We start from the raw sequence: 18,664 nt of genomic DNA, 5'->3' as shown, positions 1-18,664 counted from the left end.
TGGTAATTGTTTTTATCTGAGCTGTGTACTCGGTGTAACATGTTAATCATAACTGTGCGACACAAAACATTTAACAAAGCAGAATATAAAAAATCTAAATGTTGCTTTGTTATTGGATGTGCTGTGTGTTCCTATACTGGATCAGAAAAAAAATGAAACTCTATTAAATCAGTGTATGAAATGCACTCAGGTCTAGCAGTAAGCGCTGCTCTTGAGTGAACAGGCCTCCTGTTAATTCAAATAGCTCCTATTGTGAATTTATCAAACCAGAACAGCTGGCCACAATCATGGATAAATACACACTGGTGCAAGGAAGTAAAAAAAAAAAAAAAAGAGGGAGTTCCATCAAGATATTTCAAATACACTTACATTTTCCTCCCTTCTCCAGTCTTCTTTCAGCTCTCTGTGGACTAAGCGCTAAGCAAGAATGGGCACTGTTCTGCTCCTCAGACCCCACTATAATCAGTCACGAAGGAATGGAGAGAACGCTCTCACAGTGTGTTCATCCCCGGTCCTCATCTAGCCAAGCAGAGAATGAGAGAAAACAGGATTAGGATACAGACAGCATGACTCACAGGATGTCAAAAAAGGACCTGATTGTTCCTTTAGTCATAAGCGAGCATAAAGGTTTCAACTGTGGTTGGCATTGGCATTAAAATAAGAATTCTTTCACTGCAGTTCATGTCTTTTTAAATGCCATGCTGTTCAGAAATGTATTACAATATGGTCTGAAAAATGGGTATGGCATTTGCAGAACTGTGGAAGTGTTGCAACAATGCAACACTTGAGTGAATGTTTGCTTCCACAGACACACCACTGCTCAAGTGCCCTCTGTGCCTGGTGTGAGGGTTATCTGGTCCTCTTTTTCTCATACATCCTGGAATTCCAAGGTTTTTTGGAAATACAGTGGGGGAAATAAGTATTGGACGCGTCAACATTTTTTTCAGTAAATATAATTCCAATGAAGCTATTCACATGAAATTTTCACCAGACATCAGTATTAACTCAAGAAATCCAGACATGTAAAGAAATCCAAACATTAAAGTCCATAAATGTAATAAAGAGGAATGACACAGGAAAAAAGTATTGAACATGCTAACTGAAATTTATTTAATATTTAGTGGAGATGCCTTTGTTTGTAACAGCAGCTTCAAGATGCTTCCTGTATGAAGAAATTAAATGTCCACAGTATTCAGGTGTGGTTTTGACCCATTCTCTAAACATATTGTCTTTGAATCTTGTTCAATTGAATTCAAGTCAGGTGATTGACTGGGCCATTCTAACACCTTGATTTTTTTTCAACAGCTTCTTCTCAAGACTCTCCCGGTAAAGGGCTCCATTAATTTTTCCTACCAGTCATGAAGTCTACCAGTACCATGTGATGAAAAACAGCCCCACACCATCATGCTTCCACCTCCAAACTTCACTGTTGGTAAAGTGTTTTTAGGTTGATGTGCAGTGTCATTTCTTCTTCAAACATAGTGTGTAGTATGACAGCCAAAAAGTTTTGGCTACAATTTTACTCTCGGCTGACCAGATTACACTCTCCCAGTATTTCATATGCTTGTCCAAATGAGTTGTGGCAAACTTTAAACGAGCTTCGACATGCCTTTTCGTTAGTAATGGAGTCTTGCAGGGTGAGTGTGAGCAGTGGTGTGCATTGCCTATTGTTTTCTCTGTGACGATGGTAAGTGTTGCCTCCAAGTGTTTCTGGAGCTCTTTCCGAGTGGTCCTTGGCTCTTGGGCTACACTTCTGACTATGCTTCTGACTCCCTGGTCAGAAATCTTGCGAGAAGCTCCTGTTCGTGGCCGGTTGGTGACGGAGTGATGTTGTTTCCACTTGCGGATAATGGCCCCACTGGTGCTTACTGGTGGATTCAGAAGTTTTGGAATACGTCTGTATCTGATTCAATCAATATGTTTTGCAACAATAAGATTCAAAAGGTCTTGCGAGAGCTCTTTGCTTTTACCCATCATGAGATGTTTCTTGTGTGACACCTTGGTAACAAGAAGCCTCTTTATAGACCATCAACTTACTAACCCAGCTGATATTAATTTACACAGATAGGAGGTATGATTACTTACAGATTTCAGCTGGTTCCTTGCTTTACCTTGCCTTGGAGAACTGCTTTTTCTTAGCGTGTTCAATACTTTTTTCCCTGTGTCATTCCACTTTATTACACATAACTTTATTTATGGACTTTAATGTTGGGAATTCTTTATATATCTGGATTTCTTGAGTTAATACTGATGTCTGGTGAAAATTTCATGTGAATAGCCTCATTGGAAATATATGTATTGAAAAAAATGTTGACACATCCAATACTTATTTCCCCCACTGTATAAAACATCCCCCCACCCCCCCATTTTATAACAAAAATATACCTATGGTGTACCAGATCTGTGAATTTACTCAGTGATGCATATACTGTACCCCTACATAATTTAAACATTAAACAGCTTATTTATTCAAAACCTGGTGATCAAACTGAAAATGTCCAATAGTAAAGAATAAGGCACAAAAATGGTTCTATAAAAAAAAAAAAATGAACGAGAGTATTGCACAAGTACATCGGCACCAAGATTCAAGTAGAATGTTAGCCATTTTAAGAAAAGTCCAGACAGTCCGGTAGTCTTATTTCAGTATTATTCCCATGACTGAGGAAAGTGTGTATTGCCAGAATTGGGAATAATTGTTGCGAATAATTATGAAAAGCATGTTGGTTCCTAAATGTAAAATTACTTACATGCAGTGTGGCATGGAGGCAGTCAGCCTGTGGCACTGCTGAGGTGTTTGGAAGCCCAGGTTGCTTTGATGGCAGCATTCAGCTGGTCTGTATTGTTGGGTCTGGTGTCTCTCATAGATTCTCTATGGGGTTTAAGTCTGGCGAGTTGGCTGGCCAATCAAGCACAGTAATACCATGGTCAGCAAACCAGTTACTAGTAGTTTTGGCACTGTGGGCAGGTGCCAAGTCCCGCTGGAAAAGGAAATCAGCATCTCTATAAAGCTTGTCAGCAGATGGAAGCATGAAGAGCTCTAAAATCTCCTGGTAGATGCTGCATTGACTCTCGACTTGAGAAAACACAGTGGAGCAACACCAGCAGATGACATGGCACCCCAAACCATCACTGACTGTGGAAACTTCACACTGGACTTCAAGCAACTTGGATTCTGTTCCTCTCCACTCTTCCTCCAGACTCTGGGACCTTAATTTCCAAATGAAATGCAAAATTTACTTTCATCTTCCCCATGATTGTGGTTGTGTGTACTGAACCAGACTGAGAGATTAATGGCTCAGGAAACCTTTGCAGGTGTTTCGAGTTAATTAGCTGATTAGAGCTCTTCTCAGGTTGGCATTTCTGTATTATAAATTCTTTATTTGAAAATTTTGAGATATCAGTGAGCTGTAAGCTGTAAACAAGATTAAAACAAAAAAGAAATATTTAACTTTATGTGTAATGAATCTAGAATATTTGAAAGTTCCACTTTTTGAATTAAATCATAGAAGAAAAACACTTTCCACGATATTCAAATTTTTTTTAGATGTACCTGTAAAATGACACTTGCAACACAAACAGCAACATTATGTGCCATGCTGCCATGCTTAGCATACAAATATCAGTAAGTATCTTGACATCTACTCTACTGATGATATGATTGAGAGAATGACTATTCTTGAATCTCTCATCAACAGAGCATTGTACTTCAGATTTTAAATGAAGCATGTAAAGCAATTGCTAAGACCAAGACTCTCCTGACAGAGAACGCTGACCGAAAAGCTGAGACACAGTGTGACATGTCAAGTCAACACAGTAGTAACACATACAAGCACTGAAAATGAACAAGCCTCCTGACACACTGTTACAAGTGGAATGGATTTCTGAAGATCACTCAATAAGCAAACACTGGATAAACAAACTTGTGAGTGTGAACTGTTCAATGTCTCACACTACCACAGGAGGATCCCCCTGCTGATCCAATACCACTGTGCACTAAAATTCCAACTGTCTCATCAGTAAAGCAAAGACGATCCGACCAGGACCTTTACTGGAGAAAACATTTAGCCATAGTGAAACAGTCACATGCAAACATTCATGTCAGCACACTAACGGTTGCACAGACCTGGCTTCCAAACAGTTGAATCACTGGATGAAGAAAGTACTTAAATTATGGGAAGTGGTGGCTTAATAGTTAAATACTCTGGGTTACTGCTCAGAAGGTCAAAGGTTTAACCCCCAGCAATGAGAAACTGCCACCACTGGGCCATTAAGCAAGGCCCAGGGGTGCTATCTGCTCCCGGGGTGCTGTATCATAGCTGACCTTGTGCGCTGAACCCAGCTTCCTAACAAGTTGGGATATATGAAGAAAGAATTTCACTGTACTGAAATATATGTGACAAATTAAGGCTTCTTCTTATGGGAATGTATTGTAAATTATAGCATAAATACTGTGTTTTGTAATGTTTCATGCAAAAATAGGCAGGTTAGTAGTGAAGCGTAACTTACTATGATGATGAACACTGGAAAAGCCAAACCACTTTCATGGTACCTAAAATCAAGGGTTAGCAAAAATTAAGCTGAAACTTACCTGGCTAGTCACCTAAATCGGCTTCATGGTACAGGCCATTGCACTTGTTTGGCACCTTGAAATTAATAGAGTTAACTGTAGCTACCACTAATTAATTTCAGCTGAAACTAGCATGTCAAAGAACCTAAAATTTCAAAACTAGCTACCAGAATTAATTAGAAAACTTCAAGAAAAATTATAGCTGCCTTTATACAAGTAATGAATTGCTTCACGGAGCACAAATAAGTTACAAAATAGACCAATTACTATATAATTGCGGCTGTTCGCTAACTAATTACCAAACCATTGGCCTTTGCTAATTATAGTACCAGGAAGAGAGAGTTCATTGTCGAGGAGAGAGACAAGGTACCAGACGGACCAGGTGTAAGTGGAAGCTTCACCCAGTCTAATTACTTTTTTCACTTCATATTTTGCCCTCCATTTTTATACTTACAATCTTATGGAATTATGGTTGTTGTTTTGTTTCATTTAAGATGGCGGGTGACCGCTGCACCACAAAGCCATGTAATTGGACAGATCCTTAACAATTTCTATATCACATGATGAAATTAGATCTTATTGGATAATGAGCTTTTACCAGACCTCCTGGATATCTACAAAATCGGCAAAACCGTGGATTTCCTTTTAATTACACAACATTAGCACAATGTAATGTGATGTTTTGTGAGGGAAAAGTTTCAGTTGAGTGTTAAGTTTTAATGCATTAGGTAAAATAGAAAAGTACATTTTACCATGAAGTAGATTTATTTGATTTTCATGGTGCTGTTGAATTCTCTATTCTGATTGGTCAGAAGGTGTTGGTGAATTTTCTGTAACAGCAGCTCCTAACAATAGTTTCGGTTGCAATTCAAATGACAGGTTTATAACATGGTAGTGTAATGGCGAATTCACAAGGACCTGTCTGGTAGACACTCCAGATAATCTAAGACTAATAATAAATGGATTACAAAATATGGTATGTTAAACGGTGTCTAATCATTGATATAAGGAGATTTACGGAAGATTTACGGAACAAGGTTGTGCGCGTTCCCATTTTGCGGGAAAAAATGGCAAGCTTACATTTTTTTGTCTTATTTATGAGAGAAAGACGAAATGACTATTTATAGACTGTTTATAGACATAAAGGATAATGGGAACTAATTTGCCTAATTTATGTTCCACAACATTAAATGTGACTACAATCTGTTTAAAGTATGATGTGTCATTCTTTAATAAATAATAAATTCTAATAATCATACAACAATCAAAGTCACTGAGATCACATTTTTACCTATTCTGATGTGTGGTGTGAACATTAACTCTTGATCTGGCTGCATCTGCATGATTTTATGCATTGTGCTGCTGCCACATGACTGGCTGATTGGATAATTGCATGAATGCCCAAGTGTACAGGTGTTCCTATTAAAGTGGCTGGTGAGTGTATATAGGTAGTAAGTAACGCTGCAAGCATGGCAAGCTCATTTCAATAGAGTCTCATCAGTCTGTTGATCCAAATGGTTGTGTTTCCTGTCTGGAAGCCATCAGCCAACAGCTCACATTAAGTAACCTACTAAAATAGTCGAGAGTAATGTGGTACAGTGCATCTCTTTTTGCAAAACAAAGCTCTTCTCCACTCCCATAACACTTAACTCACTGTGACCCCTGTGTTTATCAACTCAATTATCCTTTTATCTGCAAGTGGAATACACATGGCCGGCCCTCTTACGCACTCATGCCAGTGTAAAAGATGAAAGCAGAGGGTGAAAGGTGCACAGGCAGGAGAATGAGGAATGGAAAAAGAGTCAAAGTGTTTCATTTATAACCGGAGAGAGGCCTTCTGAGAGCGTTTATCCATAATGGAGAAATAATGAAGAAAGATTAAAGCCCTCTGGGACATTTTTAGGGGTTTTCTCTAAATGATCGCGACGTCTCCCTGTTCTCCACAATGGGCTCGGAGAGAGCACCAGACGCCATTATGTCCCCAAAATGAGCCCTGGCAAAAGCTACGAGTCACTCTGTCAGTTAAATGTGGGCTAGAGTAACACTGCAGAAAGGCTTACCTGTAAATTAAGAGCATCAGCTTTTGTCTCTGTTGTGCTGGGGTAAAAACAAGAGAATGGGTGTCCATTTCCTGAGTGATTTGAGAAGAGACAGGAGGTTCAGCATAGAATGATCACCATAATGCTCAGTCTATTCAGTGGAGATTTAATAAGGATCTTTAGAGAAAAATCCAGAGTTTAACCAAAGACGGTTTCCAGAAGGAAATTCCAAGCAAGACATCCAATGATGAGTAAACATTGCGACTCAATGAATATATCCCAATAAATTATTGCATATTAATGGATATATTCATATTGGAATTTTCATATTGGTATTCTATGCATTTCATAGAATAAATTGTATGAAATTCAAAATTTCTTCAAATTATACATTTACATGTAACATCTTGTTAAGGGGAAACGGTTGTTAATAGTTACAAATATCTGTTCCTTTCGTCCTGTCAGCCATCCCTACTGATGCATTAGATCACAAACTTGATTTTGCTGTTTACAATAAACCCTAACAAATCTTCACTGAGACCAAACATGTGAGCTTGTAGAGAGTAAGAATAAGTGAGCCAGGCCGAATGTACTGGCTTTATCAGTATGAGTTATTGGGCACCTAAGAGTGCAGGAAATCCACAGAAGAAATACTGTTCCAGGTAAATCTCAAACTGTGAATAACACAAGCCAAGCAATTTACAGTGGAAGGTCATAGCAAAGTAAAGCAGGGAAAATTGCCAAGGAAAAAATGGACTTTCTGGGAGAGTGAAATAGATGAGAGATGAGAGGAGATGAAAACTTGACGGGTTACCCAGTCGGGTCTACAAAAAGTAATGAATATCCCTTGGTGTGCAGTGATTTTGAAGAACTGTCATTCTGAATGAACTGAGATAAAAATTATATTTCATCCTGATAAAAAATCTACCAAAAAGGACACATGTCTGCTGGATGCAGCTCCTAATCCAGGACGAAGTCTGACAGTTTCTACTGACACTCAAAAACCCCAGCTATTTCTGAATTTAGAAGGAACTCTGGGCGCAGAAACACAACACCATTGTGTAATGTAAATGACAAGTCGGCCTCGTTCTATTTCTCAGATAAAATTTCCAGGCAAAAAAGTATAAATTCAGTTTGTGTATGATAATGAGACAAGCTCAAGAAAACAAAAGGAAAGTGAATATATTGCATCCACTGTAGAATTTGCTCTTGTAGTGCAGTCTGAAACGAGCATCTGTCCTTCAAGAAAGAATAGCGCCATGCATATCATACCAAAGTCCTGTTGCTTTCCCTTGAATAAATCATCCACATCTATTAAATCCCCTTTTGCTTCATGACGCAAGTGCTCCATTCAGAGTGGAGAGAAAGGAGTCTGAATTACTTGGAGCTGGAGAGTTAGAAACGAATTACGGATCAGTAGTCAATATTGTGGATCCACTATGCCCAGAAGAAAGGGGCCATTCTTGTGTTACCCAGCTTGGGAATAAAGTCACAATAGACTCCAAACAAGGGACACACTGCACAATTCGTGGATTGATTTTTACTTCAGGGACCTGAGACTTTTTCAAAACAGACAATATTCCATGAAGATAGACATAAAGCTGTGAATGGTGTGAATGTGTGATGCATTACCCTAGTGCCCTCTACCAAGGGAATATAGGTGCTGTCAAACCTCAATGGATAACCTCTATCTCTGGTGTACTTCATTGTAACTGTGAAAAGGAAAGAGAGTGGCTTTGTGACTGTCACATAATGTTTGCTGAGCTGTTTTGCACAGCATAGAAAACTTTTCTATGTGTAAATTTTCTATGTGAGAGTTAGACACCACTTTTTTTTCTTGCAAATTGTACTGAGTACTAACACTATGTAAAAAAAATTATTGTGCTCTGCAATAAAGAAGAAATAGTAGCTTATGACGAACCAAAATAGTATCACAAACATCTCTTAAATACACAACATTTCAGATGAATGGGATTCTGAACTTCAGATGGTTGAGTAGTGAGCTCAATTCCAGAACATCCACTATTGGATATTTGAGCACAAACCTTTGTGAATGGTTTGATTTCTGCAACAAGCTAATAATGTAAACAAGCAACCAGCAAGAACAGCTAGTGGCCAGTGCTAACCAACTTGGATTAGCATAGAAAATTGTTCAAACATGGGCTAAGAGCAGCAAATTTTTTCTAATATGAAGACTGCAATTGGGATGACCAAGACTGAGATAACATATACCACTGACAGCTTTCTAAAGAAAACAATTGACTAACAATACCAGAGAGTGTCTGGAAAAGATCATCCATAGCAGGCTACATATGTGTAAAGAGTGCTGTGATAGGAAATTAATCAACACTGGGGTGGTGTGATGCAACCTGATATGAAGCCAAAACAATAAGCCTTCCAAAAACAGGACATCCCAATGTATTTCATTCCTTACTTATATGTAATCTGTTATGGGTGGCCTTGCCGATGCTTAAGGGACATGTGAGCTATATTCATTCATTTACATTTTAGTTGAACCAGTTCACAATGCATTTACAGTACTTGTTCTCCTCTTTTCTTTTCCTTTCTCTTTGTTATACCACCTTCAAAATGTATGATGAGTGAAAAATATGGGTTCTGATGGCAGGTGTCTGGAAGTGATTTTGAATATAGGCAAATTCAAAAAAAAATTAGCGTTTCAATTTTAAAATTGTCTTATTCTATTGGCAAACAATTTTGCTTAGTTCAAGCATTTATTTCTAGAAAGAAGCAAGAAAAATTTAAGCCTGAAATTAATAAATAGTAAATGTCTAGAAATGTTAGATAAGTGTTTCAGCTGTCTGTAATTTAAATTCACTGTAGTTTCTTAGCAAATATTCTAATGGAAAATAATTTCTGCTATTGTTTCACTCATTTTGACCTGACCAGAATCTAAAGGTTGAGGTGTAAAAGCAAACCTTCCTCAACAAATTGTTGACCCACAGATTTGTGTTCAGGTAATGCGCTAATGTGGCATATACGCCGTGCAGTGTATGGTGTTTGTGGGCTTTGGCCAAGGTTACTCTCCCATCAAGAAGCGAGAGGAGGGGCTTTCACATCCTCACATATTCCACCTGAGTGACACTCGCCTCAACCGATAAAACAGCTCTTATCACCTCACAGAGTGGAGATTTGGTCTCTGTCCAAGGGAACCAACGGAGCAAGAAAAGCACTGTCTAGACACTTAAGGAGAAGTAAAGAAAAAAATTGCTCCGTTTGACAGGAAATACTGAAGGGCTTTTGACCAAAGTCAGGCGACTTGAGGGGCTGTATTCGAGACAACGTCATTGTGCGGCTCCATCTCACCAAATCCCCTTTTCTCCAGCTATTTCACAACCGTTTACCATGGATCTTAGAGCAGGACTGTGGAGCATCACGAGTTATATGTCCTATCTCAGAGAAAGAGAGAGAGACTGAACACGACTAAAATGGCTACTCTTTCGTCATTCAAACTGAAAGGCATGAGTAAAGGGTATGACATTGGCCCTAATATCCGCTGTGCAGGTTATTCCTCAACTGTAGGCCAGTGATAGGACCAGGTGCTATTAGGAAAATACAAACTGAGAATATTAATACTTGGCATAGATTCTAAGAGATTATTACATAGGAGCAAGACATTATTACTGTAGGAGCAAGAACACATCATTATAGACTAACATGCAAATGAATGAACTCAACGATCTCACATCAACCCATAGTCTTAACTGACTATGGGTTGATGTGTATTAAATGTATTTAATGTATGTGTATTAAATGTATTTATAAATGTATTTTTAAATACAACCTCTAACTTGTCACTGGTTCCAGCCTGAATTCAGCTTACTGTCTGTGCAGTTTCTTATGTTCTCACCATGTTTGCTAGGGTTTTCTCCAGGTTCTCCAGTTTCCTCCCACTGTCCTAAGGCATGCTTCTACACAGTAAAATCCCTAGTGTTGACATAACACCCAGAGTGTTCATTTGTGTCCAATGGACTTATATAAACACTGTAGGGTGTAAATTCAACGCTGTGTGTGTTAAATCAACACTGGCGATTTTGCTATGTAGGTGCATTTTTTAATCTAAATTGCCCCATTAGTGTTTTTCTTGTATTTCCTCATTTGTAAGTCGCTTTTGATAAACGTGTCTGCTAAATGAATAAATGTAGATGTAAATATGTGTGTGCATGGTGCCTGTGATGGACTGGCATCCCATCCAGGGTTCCAGATGCTCCGGATCCACCATGATCCAGCCCAGAATAAAACGCTTACTAAAGATGAATGAATAAAAGTAACCTCTAAAATCTCTAAAACCTCCACTAGAAATTGAAATGTTGATTGCAGTTACCAGAGAAGGTGTAGGTGAGGGTGGAAGCCATGAAACATTTCCTCAGAATGTTTACCTGTGCTGGAGTTTATTTCATTACCTAATATCAAGCATAAAACTGGTATTTGAGGGTCTCTCACCAAGAAACAGCTGCCAGCAAAAGGTACAATGTGCAAGACAACAGCGTGTTTACAGTTTCATCACACGCTTTGGCTCTGAATCACACTCCGGTGTCACAGCTCAGTGAAGCACAGCACACCAGGCCAAAACAGAGACAGAAAAACACCAGCTCACAGACAAAACCTGTTATCTCACATCACAAAAGAGGAGATGGGGAAAAAATCCAACTCACACATGAGCGTAAAAGGTATGCATTTACTGTTCAAGAACTGCTGGTCACCTTGCAAACAGTTCTGCATAAAATGCACCTGCAAGTTTGCTGTAAGCAAATATCAGCATGGGAAAGAAAAAAAATCCTCTGAAAGCCCATCCGAAATCAAGGCCAAATGTCTTTGATTATTATGCAACTGTCCTTACCACACACTCCTGAGACTGAAACACTCTGAGCGTGTTTTTGAGTGAGAAAATGACAGGAACTGAATGCATGAAAGTGAAAGATTTAACACACTGGAGGTGCTCAGATTGAAATATCACTGTCAGGTTTTTCTCTGGGAAAGAGGTGAAACCCAGGAGGGCTGGGATGAAAGAAATGCAGAGCATCAATTAAGGAGCAGAGGAGAAGAGAGTAGGAGCAAGGTGGTGTTGTGATTGCCAGCACACACCAATGTGCCCTCCGTAACCGAAGGTCAAGTCATGTGGAGCGTGGCTGGGCAACAAGCAAGAAGGATAAATATTGTTCAAGGCTTTTTAATTTCAGTGGTATTTCAAATGATTAAGCCTTCTTCCGGGTCTTGGTCAGAGGACTTTGTATTCGCAAACTCCTCTCCTGAAGAGTGACTCACTTCTTAAATAGGTTTTCTCTTTCATTTGATTGAGCTTTGTCCATGCAGCCAGATACAGGAGATACTGCAGCTTCGCTCTTCATTGACTCGGCTGGCTGTTTTCATTACATTTCATTACAATCGGAAATTCAAAGCACATTACAGAGGCGGTGCACACATTAAATGGATGGCGACTGAGACATTGAGAGATCGTTCTAAAAGACTTCCAGTGTTCTAAAAGGTAAATAAGGTCACTCAGTGAATAAAGATGATTGTTGACTAGATGTTGACTACCCTGATCATTCTTTAAAAATGTTTCAATAATTACACAATATAGTTGTTGATGTTGTGGGTATGTAAGGTTTAATTTAGGCTCAAATCAGTAACCCTGTTTATACATCCATATGTATGTACATATATATATATATATATATATATATATATATATATATATATATATATATATATATATATATATATATATATATAAAGAAACATCAGATATTTATCTGGAAGGATTTAAACAATGATTTTCATGCTTAAACAATTATTGCACATGCACCTGTGGAACAGTCCTTAAGACACTAACAGTTTACAGGAGGTAGACAATTAAGGTCACAGTTACGATAACTTAGGACACTAAAGAGACCTTTCTACTCACTCTGAAAAACACCAGAAGAAAGATGCCTTGGGTTCCTGCTCACCTGCGTGAACATGCCATAGGCCTGCTGCAGGGAGGCATGAGGACTGCAGATGTGACCACAGCAATAAACCAATGACTGTAATGTAAGACATATAACACAGTGTTAGAGAGAGACAGGAAGGACAGCTAATCGTCCCTTGCAGTGGCAAACACGTGTAACCATGTGTCCCCAGACGTAATTGAGAACTTGCGAATGCCTTGGTGGAAGAGTGGAGTAACATCTCACAGCAAGAACTGACAAATCTGGTGCAGTCCATGAGGATGAGATGCAATGTAGTACTTAAAGCAGCTGGAGGCCACCAGATACTGACTGTTACTTTTAATATTGACACCCATATATATTGTATATATATATATATATATATATATATATATATATATATATATATATATATATAATCTTCGTCTTCAGCCGTTCTCGGCCCACTGCAGGGCGTAGGCCTCTGTTGAATGCCGCTACCAACTACAATCCTGTGCCCTTTGTTGCCAATTGATTCCAGCGAACTTTCTGATGTCATCAGCCCACCTGGCCTTAGGTCGTCTTCTTGGGCATTTGGCTTACAGTGGAGTCCAATTTAGGACTGCAGACGTCCATTTTTGATCTTTCATTTTTGCTAGGTGCCCTGCCCACTTCCACTTTAACGTTTTCACCCTTCTGATTATGTCCATTACTTTGGTTTGACTTCTCACCCACACATTAGTCTTGTGGTCTATATATATATATATATATATATATATATATATATATATATATATATATATATATATACACCTGTATGTCTTGAAATACATCACTATGTATGTTCTTGAAATTTACACTTACACTGTGAATCTGTATATATACCGTGTAAACTCCAGGAACATACTTACTGCCCTACCATATTATTGAAAACACAATAAATAACATAATTTATAACAGTGGGTTACAGCTGCCTAAAGAAGGCCGCGAACTGGCTTTATGAAAACGGGGAATCAAAGCATGTTGATGATGTGGTGCCATCTAGTGGTCGAATTCAAGTAATACTACAGAACTAATGGGTAGCAATTTCGAGTAAAAGCATAGTATTTATAATAGGCCAACTGTAATTTACAGTGTAATCTAATCTTTTACTGTCTCCGAGACATACTAGTCTTATACAAGAAAATCATGTGTAAAATCATTTAAAACTCTGATACTCCAACACGACTCAGTTCCTGATTTAAGATTGATTTGACAACCATTGTTTCAGATATATCTATATCTATATCTATACCTATCTATGTATCTATCTATATCTATATCTATATATATATATATATATATATATATATATATATATATATATATATATATATATATTACATTTAACATCCTGCATCATGTACTGATAAAGCCTTATAATTTATTTGCCTGTTTACATATTAGTTTAGCTTATTTCACATAATAATAATAATAATAATAATAATAATAATAATAATAATAATAATAATAATAATAATTCATTTTATTTATAAAGTGCTTTTCAAGATACTCAAAGATGCTTTACATTAATAAATAGTCATAGGACAATACAATAAAACCATACCACATTAATCATATGTCACATACAATTAAAACAATTTTTAAAAACAGCACAGTTAAATATGACTAACTAAAGCCATTCATAAGCAATAGAACACTAAAACAGCAAAGAGAAAGAAAGAGGGACACATTATGGTCTGAAGAACTTGCCTCCAATTGACAGTTCCTGATCTGGTTTTAAATGGTCCTTATTCAATTTGATTTCCTATCACGATCTGACAAATGTGGATGTGTGGTACAAATAAATGGATGAGTCTCAAGTTGACAGAGAGAAGGCAAAGAAGGGACGTTGTAAGTGTGAGGATAAGCCTAGAGTTTCTCGTCCAGGAGCACAGCAGCTGTGGAAGGCAAGTAAATGTTGATAATAAATTGAAAAATCCCCCCTCAAGAGACAAGCACAGAGGAAAGTCTGCCATTCCAGTCATCTCACCAGTGTGGCAAATCAAACCCAAATTTGCTCACGGGCGAGCAGATACCTGCAGCCACCTGGGCTTCACACTCCAAAGGCTCAGCCAAGACAATTTCCTCAAATCATCTCTCTATCTTCATCTGACAGGCCTCCTCGATTAGGAGGCGTGAAAATTAGTTCTCTACCCACCAGCTCTCGTGCTGAAATTATCTTAATTGTGTCATGATTATGCCTTTAAGCTTATGTGAGAGCAAAAAAATAAATAAATAATACAAAAGACAGCACTGAGAAGGAAATAGGAAGACTGTATAGGTGTGTGTGAGAGAGAGCGAGAAAAGTCTGTCAGAAGTGCACAGACCAGAGTTTGGCCTCCTGATACTAAATATATAGGCCTACATTCAGTTACAACATTGCTCAATTATCACTTTCTATTTAAAATACAAACATAAATATAAACATTATGTTTAATGAAGATGTAATGGCTGCTATAGAAAGTATAGCACCTCCTACCTTCATTACTGTGATATATAGGGTAGTGCTTTAATTCTGAAAGTGGAGTCAGCCAGGGAACCATGAGTTATTTTATTTTGTTTTGTTTTATTTTATTTATATTTTTTATTTAGTTAGTTAGTTAGTTAGCTAGTTAGTTGCAGGAAATGACAACTCACCATTATCAAGGTTATTATATTTTATATTATATATATTATATTTTTTATTGGGCTCTTATAGTTATTAGCCTGTTTGATGCTCAAAAACAAGCAGGCCTGTAGGCTAAATAATGTCAAATTAATGTGTTGTAAATGTGGAAAGTACAGGAATAAAAAGGTCTAAAGCTCCAATAAATAGTCAGAATACTGTTTTACACATATAAATAAAAGTCATATTTTTTTAAATAGTTCCTGTTCATGAAATAATCCCTGAAGTCTATAATAAAATGTGTCTCTGGGTGCAACAAGTTTGAGGAACTCATTATAGCTTTTGCAACAGCGTAGCCAGTACTGAAACTATAGTGTCGTGTAGATTCTACAAATGGTTGAATTTCAACCCAAATTTTGTACACTACATGGCCAAAAGTTTATGGACACTTGACCGTAGCCTCTATATGTGCATTTTGAACATCCCATTCCAGATTTAGTCCCCCTTGTGTTGTTACAATAACCTCCAATCTTCTGGGAATGCTTTCCACTTGATTTTAGAGTGTGGCTGTGGGGATTGGTGCTTATTCAGCCACAAGAGCATTAGTGAGATCAGGCAATGAAGTTGGACGAGGACGAGGAAACCTCGGGTACAGTCGGCATACTAGTTCATCCCAGAGGTTCTTCAGTAGGGCTGAGGTCAGGGCTCTTTGTGCACAGGGGCATTGTCATACTGGAGCAGATTTGGACTCTTTGTTTCCAATGAAGGGAAATTGTAATGCTACAACATGCAATGAAAAAAAATCCTATACAATTCTGTGCTTCCAACTTTTAGTTTGGGGAAGGCCCACTTATGGATGTGATGGACAGGTGTCACAAACATTTGGCCATATAGTGTATATTGCATTTAGGCTCAATTGTACGTTCAGAATTTAATTTAGAGTTTGAGTTAGCCTACAGTTGATCCTTTGGTAAGGTAAACTGGCCTGCCTAAAGCATAAACAGATTTATTAACACCATCTTTTTCGTGTGAACGATGAGAATGATTATTATGAAACCCGTTCTTGTGAATGTTTAATATAATCCCTCAGTAATTTAACTCAAGTCTACCTGTTATGCATTTTCCTGTGAAGATACTGCTGATTTGTAAATTGCTACTGTTGTGGGGTCTTCATCCTTATCTTAACTTCAGTTTGAGAACAAAACCACTGGCCAGAATATTTTTTTTTATTAAACGTCTGTGTTAGTGGAATAAAAACGATCTCTCCATAAATTTTGTTTCAGTTTGGCTCGGTAAAAGGTAAATGCGTTGGCCGGGAATCGAACCCGGGTCAACTGCTTGGAAGGCAGCTATGCTAACCACTATACCACCAACGCACTGAAAATTTCTAAGACTGAGTTCAGAAGACGGAAATGCAGTGCACGTGTATGTTTTGAATTATTTGTATATTATCTAGGTGCAGGATTACATGAATGTTATTTATTTTTAACCTGTAAGCCTAATCATCTGTAGTAACTCTCCTGTAGTGACCTTCTGTACGTGTTAAAGCCTCTTCAGTTGAATCCTCTTCCTACACACTGCTACATCATGCTACATAATAATTAGAGCGGCACATTTCCTGAAGAAAATGTGAGTGGTGCTTGCCGGCGAAACCGGCACGGGGCGCCAATACTTTCGAGAACCGGTCGTGTAGTGCGCCAATACCTTTTATAGCCGACCGTCAAGGGGAAAAAAAAAAAGAAATAATACACAGATAAAAACACAAAAAGCAGACTTTCTGTGCATCTCTAATATGAGCAGAGAGTGCATTTCAGAGTCTAGGAGCATAGGACGAGATCCCATTGCATCCCATTGGGTTTTCTCTTTGGATGTGTTTTGTGTTTTTTAGCACGTGGAAGTGACAGTTACATGTTACACGAGTTTTTAGCATCCCATTACCGTGCGCATTAATTTGATTGTTGGGAGTGGTAAGTCAGTCTGTGATTGGTTGCTGTAACTGGTCGATTCTGCTATCAGTTTTAATTGTTTAATTGTTGCTGCCATTCTGTCAACATGGACCCGAATATCACAGGAATGTCAAAGAACTGACACAGGGTCGGTTTTAATTATGGAGCGCAATTCCTATGTTGCAGTTTATTTGCAAAATGCAAAACTCTTTAATTGCGTTAAAAGTTTAGGGCTCGTCCGGGATTTGAACCCGGGACCTCTCGCACCCAAAGCGAGAATCATACCCCTAGACCAACGAGCCATAGACAACACTTGTTCATGTTTTTTTTATAATAGTATTTTCTTTACATGGTAGATAATATGGTTTGGATATGTATAAGGATTTACAACTGTGGTTTTGAATAACTGTATAGTACTGGCTATATTTAATTTTATAGAACATATAATTTAATATACTATATATATATACTATATATATACTAGGAAACTGAAAAAAGGAAAAGGCCGGTTAGCTCAGTTGGTTAGAGCGTGGTGCTAATAACGCCAAGGTCGCGGGTTCGATCCCCGTACGGGCCAACGACAGCTTTTTTTTTTTACTTCACGTTTTACTTCCTTGTTTATTATACCACATATATCGCCACATAAGCATGACATAACCCTTTAACCCTCTTCTCAACCGTTTGGTTGAACAAATTTCGAGTCACATCATCTCATTGATAAATGTGTTGAATTTACCACAGCCTGATTGCGCAATCTCTAGCACTAAGTTGAGATAGGTTCTGTTTAAAACGTTCACCAAATGTTGCTATCTTTAAAAGGGTGTGCCTTTTCAGTTTGCCGCCTTACAGGAAGTTAGCACCAATAAATTCACGCCAGACATCCACCTCTTGGTTTTATTTGACTTTTTCCTAAAAGTCTTTGGCATTTGGTAAATGTATTTATACTTTTACCAGGAAGTGACTCATGGCCTATACTAAAAAAAGCCATATGACATCTACACCAAAAAAAAAAAAAGAAAAAATAAACAAACAAACAAAAAAAAAAACACTGTGGGTGTGTTTAAAAAGAAAGAAATAAAATAAAAAGTTGCTGCCCAAAAAAATAAATAAATAAATAAATAAAAGGGGAAAAAATCTTCAGTTGCTTTTCTTTAGTGAGGATGTTAAAGGAATAGGGATGCAAATAGTACAAGGTACAGTTCAGAATAACTAAACAATCATTCCACTTGAAACATGCTGACAGGCTTAACCCACATCAATGTACAAGGTGTAACACAATAAGCATGTTTTGGAGTAAAGTAAAAACAATACATTATTGGGTAAATAGGAGGGGTAGAGTTGATAGCTTTATTTATGGAATTGAAGCAGTCATGTTATGTTTCACATTGGTCCTCAGGACAGAGAATACAGATACATTTATTTATAAGAGAGGATTTGTTGGGCCTTTCACTTAGGTGTACTGTTTCAACCCAAACTGCATGGCTGAAGAAATAAATACATTTTAAAAACCAAACCACTCCTGACTTTTTCCTACCGTATTA

General features: G+C 37.8%; 3 non-coding genes across 3 annotated transcripts; 1 reads left to right on the top strand and 2 right to left on the bottom strand.

Moving 5' to 3' along the window:
- Positions 1-16,481: 16,481 nt before the first annotated feature.
- Positions 16,482-16,553, bottom strand: trnag-ucc (transfer RNA glycine (anticodon UCC)). The gene has a single exon. It is a non-coding gene; the product is annotated as a tRNA-Gly (tRNA).
- Positions 16,554-17,353: 800 nt separating this feature from the next.
- trnap-ugg (transfer RNA proline (anticodon UGG)) lies at positions 17,354-17,425 on the bottom strand. Its single transcript has one exon. It is a non-coding gene; the product is annotated as a tRNA-Pro (tRNA).
- A 201-nt stretch (positions 17,426-17,626) lies between these two features.
- Positions 17,627-17,700, top strand: trnai-aau (transfer RNA isoleucine (anticodon AAU)). Its single transcript has one exon. It is a non-coding gene; the product is annotated as a tRNA-Ile (tRNA).
- The last annotated feature ends 964 nt before the right edge of the window (positions 17,701-18,664 follow it).

This window comes from Ictalurus punctatus, chromosome 11 (genome assembly GCF_001660625.3).
Source record: "Ictalurus punctatus breed USDA103 chromosome 11, Coco_2.0, whole genome shotgun sequence".
In the NCBI taxonomy this organism is placed as follows: domain Eukaryota; kingdom Metazoa; phylum Chordata; class Actinopteri; order Siluriformes; family Ictaluridae; genus Ictalurus; species Ictalurus punctatus.
Note: the sequence above shows the minus strand (reverse complement) of the source record. Positions and strands in the feature narration are given on the sequence as shown.